This window comes from Vipera ursinii (assembly GCF_947247035.1).
Source record: "Vipera ursinii genome assembly, chromosome: 2".
NCBI classification, from domain to species: Eukaryota; Metazoa; Chordata; class Lepidosauria; order Squamata; family Viperidae; genus Vipera; species Vipera ursinii.
The window spans coordinates 177,575,262-177,587,626 of NC_139513.1; the positions used below are offsets into that span (position 1 = coordinate 177,575,262).

A 12,365-nucleotide genomic window follows, 5' to 3' on the forward strand; every position below is an offset into this window, starting at 1 on the left:
ATCAGATATTAAACTGCTAATGTATGTGGCCTATGATCCCCTTTCACACTCAGCTCAGTTTATCCCTCTTGACATCATTAGTTTGTAATTCTTTACTCTGCCAGCAACACCTAATGATGAGGTATGGAAGCTGTGCATCTCAAGATCCTAATATATTTTATTAAAGAAGATAGAAAAGAAAGGAAGCAAACTAAAGACAGAACTATCATTTTTAGTAATGATAGTATGGTTATTATGCTGTCTAGTTTTGCCCAGTTTGAAATATATCCCTACAAATGTGTAGTGTGCATGCAATAAAAATAGATGTATGGAATTATATGTGTAATCCATGTGGATACACTCATCTGAGAATCAGTGCCGGCTACTGGTTTTAGCAACCTGTTGATGGCAAATCTGAATGAAACTCTCAGGAGGCTTCATTAGGTAACTGTTATAAGAAGGAGATGGGCACAGTACTGTGGTACAATATGAGTGGAAATCAGGGATTAGGTGTTACAGAGAGACAAATAAAGGGAGCTATCAGATTCCCTGAGACTGAAGATAACAAAGTCACAAAGAGCCTAGAAAACCCATGGGGTGAATTTTAATGGGTATTTCAATATTGGGCATAAGAAAAAGAAAGAAGTTATCAGAGTCTCAATTTTAAATCTTCCTCTCTCTTTGTGTCTTCTTCTGGTCCAGTCTTGGTTCCTCTGACAGGATCTTCAAGTGAAGAAAAATGATGATGATGACGATGACGATGATGATGATGATGATTTTTAACTCAAGCCCTGCAAATCAGAATCTTCAGTTCTTAATCTATATCTTCACTGAGCTGCTCCTCTTCAAAGAAAAGTAAGAGACATTGGGTAACACAGATGAGAAGCTTAAAAAAAATCATGTTGGACCTCCCTGATCCAAAGCAGATTTTGCATTTGCATAGGAGAATCTTGTCTTCTCAAGGAATCTAATCAACTCACGCTGAAGTAACTCTCTGTTAAAATAATGTATTAGTTCTGGACGGGCCACCCAAATAATGGTTTTATTTTTATTTTTTGTTTAAAAAGGCATTTTTCTTCATCATGGGCAAAGAATAACACTCACATCTACCAGTCTCAAATCCCAGTCTCAAGATTTATGAGGGATTATGTTTGCTGGGGTATGAAAAAGGAGATTGTTCCCTAGAGATTTGTCTACTTATTAGCCTGAATCCAAGGTGATTTTTGAATATACTAAACTAAGAGCACTTGCTTAATCAGGGCTTGAGTCCCTCATTGCTTTGGAAACACCTGCAGAGATTGGTGGAGGCTGCAGGCAAAATCAAATTTGGTCTTAGTTCCACTTGATGAGTAGGCCAATTCAGTGCACCCTTGTGGTTCAGATCTGGAAATGTTTTAGATTAAGCATTACTTCTCCCACCAAACATACGTTCCCTTGTTAACCAAATTAACATGGCATTTTTACAAGTGAAAACAAAGCAAAAGCAGAAACACTCCTGAATACCAGATGCTCCAACTGAATTCCATTCCAGAGCAAGGAATAAATTCCTCTTCCTCCCCTCCCTCCTCAAACATGCATGCAAACACATTGACCCCAACACAAATCTTTTCTCTCCTGATCTTGGTATCTAGTGTTTCCTTGTATTCCTTGCTCTGAATGAACTTTTCCTGCATCTCAGAAAAAACAATGTCTAGATTACATGGAAAATATTCCAGTCTTACTCTGCATGAACTGGAATTCCTTTCCCCATAGTAACAAGAAATACTGTATGGGCACTCTTCAGTTCATGGTGACAAGTTAGATTAGACTGGAAAGTGTTTCTCTTTGAAAAGAAACTCCTTGCTGCTATTGCAAATGGACAAATATTTAGGATAGTACAGTATTCATTCTTTTATAAATAATTAAAAAAAACTTAGCAAGGCAGCAAAGAGGCATACTTCAACTGTACTCCAAACTGACCATTGGGGCTAGAGTAGCTAGCTCAGACAGGTACGTTTCGGCAGAGTACTCAGCCTAGTCTAGGCTTCGGCCTTGTAAGATTGTGGGTGTCTGTTGTTACTATGGTTTGATACTTTTGCTGATCCCTTTTTTCCACTTCATTTTCTTACTCTTTGAGTTGTTGCATTTCCTTTGGCTTCCTCTACATACAGGTGACACCAGCAATTAAGTATAATTTGTTGTTACTGTTAAAACAAACAAAAACAAAGATCTTAACAGTCACAGAAAACCACAGCGCAACAAAATGAATTGTATATAATTAGAAGTAAGGAGGCTGCCTAATGGGTAGTTATGAGGGTTTGACACTACCATCTGTATACCATGTGCAAATGCACACATGTGCACCAGATCAGTCACACAGCTCCATGCACTTTCCTCTTTGTCTCACACTACAGCAAAACCTGTGAGAAAAACCAGCATCCCTTTCTGTTGTGCACCCATGAGATGATCTCTCTTGTTTCTTTTTCCAGCATTTGTGGTAGAAACCTCTCCTTAGCAGATGCTGAGTTTTGGGGACAGGAGCTTTGCCAAATTCTTTGGAGTTTATCTCCCACCCTCCACTCCATTGTTCCTGTTAATTATGCTCACCTCTTCATGAGGTATCACTGGTTCTTACTGGGTGGCAGTGAATTTCTATATCAGAGTAAGGGGCAAGGATAGGGATGAGGGATTATCTGATTTGGAAAGGGCCAGAAAGTGATGCAGGGAATGGGTTTCTGTGCAATTAGTCCAGAGCAATTGTATTTAGATATATGACTTGCAATGCCTGACGTTGTGTCGCAAATAATTAATTTGATCTAGATAATCTCCTGAAGCTATTCTACTACTTGCTACAGTAATGCTCAGTTGATTCATGGAGCATTCCAAGGATTTCTGGAGCAGAGTTAGTCCAAAACTGACCTGCTGGTGAGACCAAGAATCTGCACCCTTGTCCAAGTGCAATGATTTTCCAGTCCTAAATGGACAAACAGGGTCAAGGAATCTGAGGGTTGCAGATTTGCCTCTCTCCTCTGCCAGCTCTCATGCTTATCCTACAATCCACATGTCAGAAGAATGTTCTGAATTCCCCTGTCCTCTACACACATGCAGATGGACATACACCAGCAGACACTCCTATCCAAGGCCTGCTCTTGTGGAGGATTCATAGAGCTTCACCTTGCACAGCTGCAGGACAGCTGTTCTACAAAGGGAGAGATCTTCTTTATGAGGAAAATTGTAATGGAGTGATATTTTGGCACTGCCACCAAGAGGAGACACTCATCTGATATTTTAGTTATTGGTGTGAACCAGGTCTATTCCTGTCAGTAACAATGAAGACCTGAATTTCATGAATTCTAGGATTAGCATTCTACCTGCTGCTTCTGTCATACCACAGGTCCTCTCAAATTAAGTTCTCTTAATGTTATTCAAAAATTAAGTATAATGTACCAGAGATGACACTGGAATAAAATTCACACCATGATTGTTGATCCCTCTTTCAGCATGTTGAGAAAAAATATTATCTAGTCTATAGTGAATATTCATAGAGTGAGAGATGGAGCCAATCAATGATACGGGCAGAATTTGGATGCAGCAGTTACAATTAGAACACAACCCCATTCCAGTTATGAAAGGTTGTAAACTGCTCAGTTTTGTAAATGCCCAAATTTAGCATGTGTTTCTCTAAGAACACTAAGCCATGGGTAATATTTTGCATCTGCGGGCATTGATACAGTCCCTAATCTGGCGACCTTAAAAAGGATAGCCTTGGACTATTCAGCCTACCATTCACTACCTTTTTAGCAAAATATCAACATCAAGCAGCTTTTCTAGTCTGATTGCATTGGAAAGGATTCCAACGTGTAATAAGGCTTGGGGATGTGCTAATGTTAAACGTAATTCAAGTTGTAGCATTTGAAATGCTGTATGATTTTTATTTGATTTGGTCATAAGAACATTTGAAACATTCCCAGATTGAGGAAGATTGTGCCTTCACTATCCCAACCATATCCAAGCTTCTGTTTCCATTAGGCTTGACAATTTCTGAGCGCAAATGTACAAAGCATGAAAAATGTTCCAAATATTATATTGTGAAGATCACAATAGTTCAGGTGGCCATATTTAATATGCAGAAACCCAGACCATCACTAGGGGCCACCTGGCATTTTGTATCTCAAATAGATATGTTAGCCCTACAAGAACTTATACTGCTCCATTCCTTTGGTTCTTAAATATATTTAGTAAGCTCATTCACTTAAGACACTGAATGCTTTCCTTTTAAATAGTCCAGTAATTTTACTCAGTTGCTTGAAGCATCTGACCTTAATGCCCAGCATTGCTCAGAATGGGTTCCCTAAAAACAGGAGATGGATAGGTCTGGAAAAAAATAGGAATTGCAGGAATCCAGAGGCAGGTGACCACCGATGAAACAGCACTTAAAATGGTAGAGGGTTAGGGGAATAGAAATTTACTGTTATTTATTTCTGGAAAAAAGAAGCTTTAAATCCTAATAGTGCTTACGCGCTTATTTACTACTTGGGATTTTTAAGAGGTAACAGATGAATAACAGTAGCATATGGGTGGGTAGGTGGAATACCCGTGCCATCTATGTAACATGTTACCTTGTTGGAGTCCTAAAAGAAGGAGTAAATGTAAATCCTGAGAATGAATCCATAAGGGGTAACATGGAGAAGTTTTAATTTTGGTGGCTTACAGGTATGGGCAGCAAAATACACAAAAAAAATTGTTTAAAAGGGGGAGGGGATTTTAAAAAGCAAAATATATATTAGGGGTTTTAAAAGAACCAATTTTGTTTGCATTGAGCCAAGTGCAATGGAGTGCATAGTTTTAATATCTTTGTATGTTAAAGATTGTTAAGAAGAAGAGAAAAAATCTATTTTTGTTGCAAAGTCCTTTGTTTCCAGGGACTCTAAATAAATTGGGACAAAAGAAAAACCCACCTTTGTAAGTATGGGGAAAAACCTTTTCTGTTTATTTTTTCATGTGTCTATTTTTCCTTTTTCTTGTTTATTTTTTAAATCCTTTTTAAAAGATTGATAATAATTGAGGATTGGTTGTTGTTGTTTTTTCCTTTTCCTCATTAGTTTTGTCATTTTATGGGAGGGCTGAAGGCAAAAGTTTTGTCATACACAAAAATAAACTTGTAAAAAAATACTGTATCAGGTTAAAAAAATTGAAGACAATTACAAAATTAAAAGTAAAGAAAAACTAAAAAAACTAAGTTGGAAAAAATTAAAAATACAAAACCTGGTGCTTCTTACAGTATAAAATACATTAAAATCTCTATTATACATAGTTTATGAACCAATTAATTGTTATCATAAAGCACATTTTAGGAAACACGCATTATCCCTTCTTTATGTTTAGCTGAAAGGGGCAGCGGGCTTTGCGGTCAAACGCACCAGCAGCATCTGGCAGCTTCTCATGGATCTTCCCAGGTTGCCGAGCAAGATGGATGATGGAGAGGTTGCCATGGCAAAGGGGGAAGGTTCCTACTGGAACAGAAGCCATCTTGGATAGGCTGTGTTTCTCTGGCTCCTTTCATCCTTTTGGCACCTTCCATCACTGCCACTGCACATCCTTCTCTTCTGTGTTGTTCTTCTGTCCTATTTTTTTCCCTAAAAGAGTTAAGCAAAATAGTTGACTTGGTGTTCAGCCTTCATTTCTACCCCCCTTCCCTTTCTTGTAAACCAGCCTAATTGCAATGTTGGGGGTTTTCCCCTTCTTTTTACTCTGTCTTGTATATGTATCTATTGTTCAATGGCTTCTCTTTGGACCGAGGAGCTGATCTATGAATTCACCAGCATCCCTTCCATTGAACTCCTTGCATTCCTACCCACAGTTGTAACTCCTGCTTGCCCTTTCTCACAGCCTTCTTGTCTGTTGAGAGGAATCTTTCCTCTCAGTTCCTTGTGAATTGCAAGGCAGAAGGATCTGTGTGCAAAGCAGGAGCCAGACTCAGATCAAACCCTGCACCTCACAGAGCATGGGAGATTGACTGGAGAAATTTCTCACTTCAGGGAAGGACCAAGATGGATGATTTTGCCTTACTCTCAACATGCTTAACTGGCCAGCTGACATAGTGCCTTTGTAAACCCATCTTTTGTTGGAACAAATGGACCATGTGCTCTGCCTGGGGAGCGGGTGCAGGAAATTCTACCCCCTCCTACTGTAATCCATGTGCTTAATATAGGGGAAAGCAATAAAAGCCTAGGCTTGACCAGCAAGAGGGAGATACTTGGGCTAAACATGGTGGTACCTAGTCCTCTTTGGCCTGGCTACTGCTGCCCCATCCAAAAGAGAGGGTGAAGGAAGCATGACTCCAAAATAATCCCGAAGACCGTATGAACCCCCTCCTCACACACCCCAAAAGCATTTCTGCACTTGGGCTCCTCCAACCCCCTTTTCTGGATCCCTGAGTCCTCTGTTTGCAGGAAAGGGGGCTGCTCAGTGACTTTCTCCCCAGTGATGCTCAGTGGTGGGTTTCCTTGCTAGCCCAGGAGGATGCTAAGGTTCCTTAAGGGCCCAAGACAATTTCGCTTGGTGGGCAGTCATCTTTGCTGGGTTCTGCCCTATAAATGTATTAGCATTCCCTTTGCTGTCCCTTGAGCTCTTGGTTTGGAGAAGTCAGCTGTTCCCTGTTTGGCTGCCAGTGGGCTGGTAGTGAGCCTCAGACCCTACTTTCTATGGAGCTGCTTCTTCCTCTGACCTTTGCTTTAGAGGAATTGAGCCCTTCTGTCCTTCCTGTCACAAGGTACCTTTGACAAGCCACTTGGCTTCCCCCTTTCATGCCCACCATATGCCCCCTCCCCATTAATCTCAGACCCACATCTCTCGCTCGGCAGTAAAACCTTGAGATCCATGAAACTGCAGCTTCCCAGACTGCAACCTACCCCTGCCCCTTTGAACAAGTTTCTTCCTTGTTTAAGAAACGCAGTATATATATGAGTACAGTACAGTATATATATATATATATAGTACTAATGGAATTTGGTGTGCTTTTTCTCCTTATCCCTGACCCCCTTGCCTCTTTCCCTGGACCCCCAAGCCTCCCTTTGTGTCTTTCAGTCTGTTTCTCCAGGCCCCTCCCACTGCTGCTCCCCACCCCTCTGCACTTGAAAATAAAGGGTAGCTCTTTGTCTGTTTTTGTTCTTTCTGAAGTTTCTTCCGTGTCTAGCAGAATGCAGGTAGCCATATGTTATAACTGTCAATATTGCTTCACAACAAAAATATATATATAGGAAAAAAGAAAAAAAAAGAAAAAAAAAGAAAAATCTGAACTGTTTTATCATTTTTGCCTGAGCTTTCTTCGGCTTTCTCCATTGGAATGGCTTATTGTGTTATGTGAATTTAAATAAAATAAAATAAAAATGTTTAAAAAAAATAAAAACAAAAAAACCCATATATTTTAAAAATGAAAAAAAAATAATCCGCTTCCCTCTTCCCATTCCCACCAGTTCCTTCCTCAGAGCAGAGATGGGAAGCCCAATGGAGGGAAGTGCCGAGGGCTCCAAGAATATGTATCTGTGTCTGTGTTGGTGGGTAAATGGGGGGGTCAGTTTTCCTTCTTCCCCATTCCCCTGCTTTCTGGAGGAGCTGCTCAGAAACATCAAGATTAGACTCATTTCTTCCATATTCACATCCTGTCAGCTTTTTGGTCAAATTTTAAAGTGCCTAACAGGTATGTGTGCCTAACATTTGTATGCATGTATATATGTATGTGTGTACAGTATACACACACACACATATACACACACGCACACGCGCACACACAAACACACACACACACACACACACACACACACACACACACACACACACACACACACATATATATATATATATATATATATATATATATATATATATATATATATATATTCAGCAGAGAGTAGTTCCTGGGCATCTTTGTGTCGGGCCTGCTGATGTTTAAAGAGGTGGCTGCTGTTGCTGCTTCTCCCGTTAATCCTTTGCATACCTTCTTTCTCTTTGCAAGACTCACTTCTGGCTGAGGAGAAAAGCACTTTTGTGGAGCCAGCAGGAAGGTATGCCCTTGGCAGGGAGAGGACTTAGCACTATTCACCTTTATCCTCCTTTGCTCTTAAATCAAACCCTCCTTCCCTCTTTGTTGATATTTGGCTAAGGCAACCTAACAAAAAATATATGGGCATACTGCTGTTCATATCTAGTGTGACAGGGAACATTAGTGGCAAGTTTTAAGTTTGCCTTTGAATAGACTTATTTCAAAGGTTGTTTAGATGGGTTTCCAAACACCTGCAACGTGTTTGCTAGAGACTGCTGTGATCTGATAAAAGGGACTAATAATCAGTGGCCTGAGATCCTGGGAGTTCAGTAGCCATTCCCAAGGGAGGATCTAGGGAGATCAACACTAGAAGGAAAGAAACCTTGCTGCTGTTTCTCATGAAGACTGGGAGGAACATCCCTTCCAAACATTATGGAGTTAACTGAGATGGCAAGTAAGCCCAGCAGGCCTGTTTTGTTCCCCAAATCTTCCCTAAGTTTTGTAAGGTGATTTGTTGTGTCTTCCACTTCTTGCAGAGGTAAATGACTCCCACTGATGTCATTCTGTTTTTTCTTGACCAGGAAATATGACCACACTCCCTAAGGCTACTAGATCTAGTGCAAGACCACTAGAAGGCAGTGTAGACATACCGGCATAGTACAGAAAACACTAACCTTTGGGTGCTATCTAATGGCCATCCAGATTTTTGCAACCCTGATATGGTAGCCCTAAAGAGTGTTTCCTTCTCTAACCCACACAGGATGTTTACAGGAAGGACCCTTTTACCCCTGCAACAAGAACCCCCATTTTGACTTAGTTCTATGTGGTTATTAAGATAGCAACTCTCCATTTTGGTACAAGGACAGGGGCTCTGTTGTAAGTTTTTCCAGAAGTGTGCTACTTGCCTAGTCTAGACTCAAAATGCACATATCTGTTTCTACCCATATCAGCCCGATGCTTCAGAGCAGCCATCTCCAGCTCTTTTCCTTGACCCTTTAGTGCCCTTCCACTCCTTATGAAGCTATTGGTTTGCTACTGGTTTGGTTCTGAAAGCAAAAAGAACTCATAACCCTGCAGCCGAATTAAGGGAAGTGCCTTAAACTGATGCCTTTGCTGCCACCAGCAAACAAATTGAGACAGGAAGAGAAAGCGATCAAACTTTACGCATCCAGCTTCAGAAATGTGAACAAAATATGTTTACAGACATTACAAAGCAAATTGCCTCTGGGTGGGGTGGGGGCTCGTGGGACCCCCTTGGTTGCTAGCCATCAGACTTTCTACCCTTCCGCGCCTGCAGGTTTTATACAGGGGAGGATAGCTCAAATCTGCAGAACAGCTCCTCTGCTAACCGACCTGCATTGCACGTAGCTTCCCCCCTCTTACCCTCACCCCAAAGAAGGGAACCAGCAGCTGTGATGTGGTGGGTCAGCTCCTCCAGCCCCAGCCCCTGTCCCAATCAGCCCTCGGCACTACCCCTCCCTCCCCAAGTGCCACTCTCCGAGCGGGGTGTAATACGCATGTGTTAATTACAATTTTTCCATAATAAAAGTTTATAGATGCAGCACCTTCTTTAACTGATTGAATTAAAGAATGTTATTGACTGTAATTGTTTCTGTTTGTCTTCCTTGAAAGAGAGAGAGCGAGCACTTGGGGGAGAGATTAATGGCCATGGACCCTGATGTAGAAAACATCCAAGATCAGGTGCACACAAACAGGTCAAGACAGTAGTCCTCATTAAGATCCCTTTAAGCCTATAAGTATGTTTTTTTTCAGGGTATGTACACATTTGTGCATTTGTTTGTTCCAGAAGCCTACCTCTGGCATTCCTTTGCACTGACACCAACCATTTGACCTTCATCTCTTTTATGTAAAGCACAAGGCTTTCAGGCCTCAACATTAACATTAGATTTAAATCAATTTCTGATACAAATGTAAATCTATTTTTCCTAATGAAAACCCCAGCACCGTGGCCTGAAACTTCTAACTGCTTCAAGAGGGAAGACACTGTAAACATGACAAAATGATTGTGATCATCTGGGGAATTGAGAAGTGAAAACAGCAGTACGAAAAGGTAGCCGGTCCAAGGTCATGTATATAAGTAATGTGGGGTAGTGTGTGTATAAGTAATGAAGCAAAGGGACCAGGTTTCCAAGCACTGGAAGCTCTGTATTTGAGTGGAGAGCTTAGGAACAAATAGCTGCCTGAGTGCCATTTTTGGCAACTAATTCCAACGAATTGGAGTAGAAGGGAAGACTTAATACCTTCTTGGGATTGTCTTAGGTGCTTCTCAGCACAGCCCCAATTGCAATATGTATCTTCTTAGCAGGGTTTCTGGTTCTTTCTGGTTGCCCTTTGCCTGGAATTCAGTGTGGGGGTCCTCCATTGCATGGTACAGCAGTACACCTTTCATCATCTTTAGAGGGAGGGCAGCTTCTGAAGGGCAATGGGATCAAAGCAAGCAATACAGGAAGCGGGATTCAATTTCCAAATATCCCCCATTTCCTCAAATTTCCCCACCCCACTTTCCCTCAGGGAATTCTTGAGCTTTGCTTGTATTTGGCTTCAAGGGAAGGGTGATTTTGAGGAAAGAAGTGGCAGGCAGGAAAAATATCTGGTCCTCTAACACTTCTCCCTCTTCTGCTGTGGATTTTAAAGTGTCATAGCACAAGTATCCACAAAAGCTCTGCATATGATGCAAATAAGAACAGGCAGAGCTTCAACTGCACCACTGTAGCAACCATCTTGACTTTTTTAATCATCCCCTGTGGACACCCCTTCTGTAGGGCAATACTGCAAATAGTCTCAAAGACCCTCTTATTTGCTTGACCCTCACAGGAAGCAACTGAAATTTTCAGCATGGAGTGGCCTCTTCTATTTTTCTTGTACCAAAACTATTTGAGGATCATGAAATTGATAAGTCTCAGTAAATCAAGAGGTACAGTGATCCTTGCACCACTCAGTTATATGAAACCATGGCAAAATAGATGCTCAGGTGAATGCACAGGTCTAAAAAGCTGCTCTTTCTCTGCTTGCCAGCTTGGTCTCAAGACATCTGGGGATCACAATGGAGAATTTGTTAGTTGTTGCTAATCAATGATTGAAATGCAGAGAGGTAACTTGACTTCAACTGTTTAAAGTGGATGAGCCCGTTTGTCTCTGTGGTGGAATTTAAAACCAACAGCTTCCATATGCCAGCACAGTGGGAAATGTATCCATTTTTCATTACCTGCTCTGAGTTAGATTGTAACGGCATCCACTGCTTTTTAAAATATGGCTACTATACTTTGGACTATAGGGGCCTTCAGCAATACATACAAACACACCATATCCTCTTTACATCTATCAGTTCTAACAATCTAGCAGGAGTTGCTCTTTTTCTGCTGAACTGCATCTTTCTTTAAGCCGTCCAATTTATTATGGTGGAGCCTGAGCAGAATAGTTCACTGACTGGGCCTGCCATGTTTCAATTATTTGTTTTCCTTGGAACTACCGGTAGGTTATTTTCACTGAATTCTAAGCAAAACATTTAATTTGATTTTGGCACCTCAAAGATTCCACATAAACAATAACAGCAAAACAAAACTATGTTACTAACTTAAAGAATGATTTGATAATAAACATCAGTGAGTGACCAGAGGTTTAGACCACATTCAGTTACAGTTTACTATCCTCCTCAGGTTTGCATGACACAGTGGCCACAGATTTCCCACACTGGCTAGATGCCTGGCTAAAAGATAGTTGGCTAAGGCTTGGTTGAGATTCAGTATGTTGTGCAAACCCAAACAGATATCCCAGATCCTTTCGCTGAGCTGACTAGAGCAAGAACCTGTATAGCATGATAAGTGAATATGAAAAATAAAATCAACATCACATGATTGAAGGACTGCTTAGAAAGTGGACAAGAGAAAGAAAGGCATAGTGATTGCTTAGACTACAAACCCAGAAGGTAGAATCAAAAAGAAAGCCTCCTTAACCACAGCAAAGTAAATGAGATCAAAACTGGCAAGAGGAAACAGGAACATCTCACAAATTGCCATTCAGCTCTGTCTATTTTGGGGGTAATTTCTAGCATGGTTGTAGCCAAAGAAAAGTTACACAAGGAATGTGCATGATGTCAGGTAAGTTGGTGGGTGTTGGCAGAATAATATACCAGGCCCTGTGGACATGCTTGGGCCATTTCCCCTCTGGAGACTTAAACATGGCTTCATCAAACCATTACACCTTACAGCATGTCAGAGAGGACTGGGGAGGAATCACCTCAGGATGCAGTACTTCTGTATCTTCAGTGGCTTTTCACTGCCATTTCTGTCCCATCCTTCACAAACACGGTACGTACTGTACACATACACATACACATTGATGCCAA

The 12,365-nt window shown here is 41.0% G+C and overlaps 1 protein-coding gene and 1 long non-coding RNA gene across 5 annotated transcripts in view; one reads left to right on the forward strand and one right to left on the reverse strand.

Annotated features, from left to right (window-relative positions):
* NFIX (nuclear factor I X) overlaps window positions 1-12,365 on the forward strand; it is a 261,782-nt gene that overhangs the window by 232,359 nt on the left and 17,058 nt on the right. The window contains exon 13 of the mRNA XM_083355813.1: window positions 682-834. The gene's annotated coding sequence lies outside the window, so the exon portion shown is untranslated. The remainder of the gene's footprint in view (window positions 1-681; window positions 835-12,365) is intronic.
* On the reverse strand, window positions 568-9,599 carry LOC310636210. Of its 4 annotated transcripts, none has more exons than XR_014491633.1 (2): window positions 2,088-9,599; window positions 568-1,362 (listed from the first exon to the last, which is right to left on the reverse strand). It is a non-coding gene; the product is annotated as an uncharacterized lncRNA (long non-coding RNA). The 4 variants fall into 4 exon arrangements; XR_014491634.1 differs by having other exon boundaries at window positions 568-770; window positions 1,939-9,599; XR_014491635.1 differs by having other exon boundaries at window positions 568-822; window positions 1,939-9,599.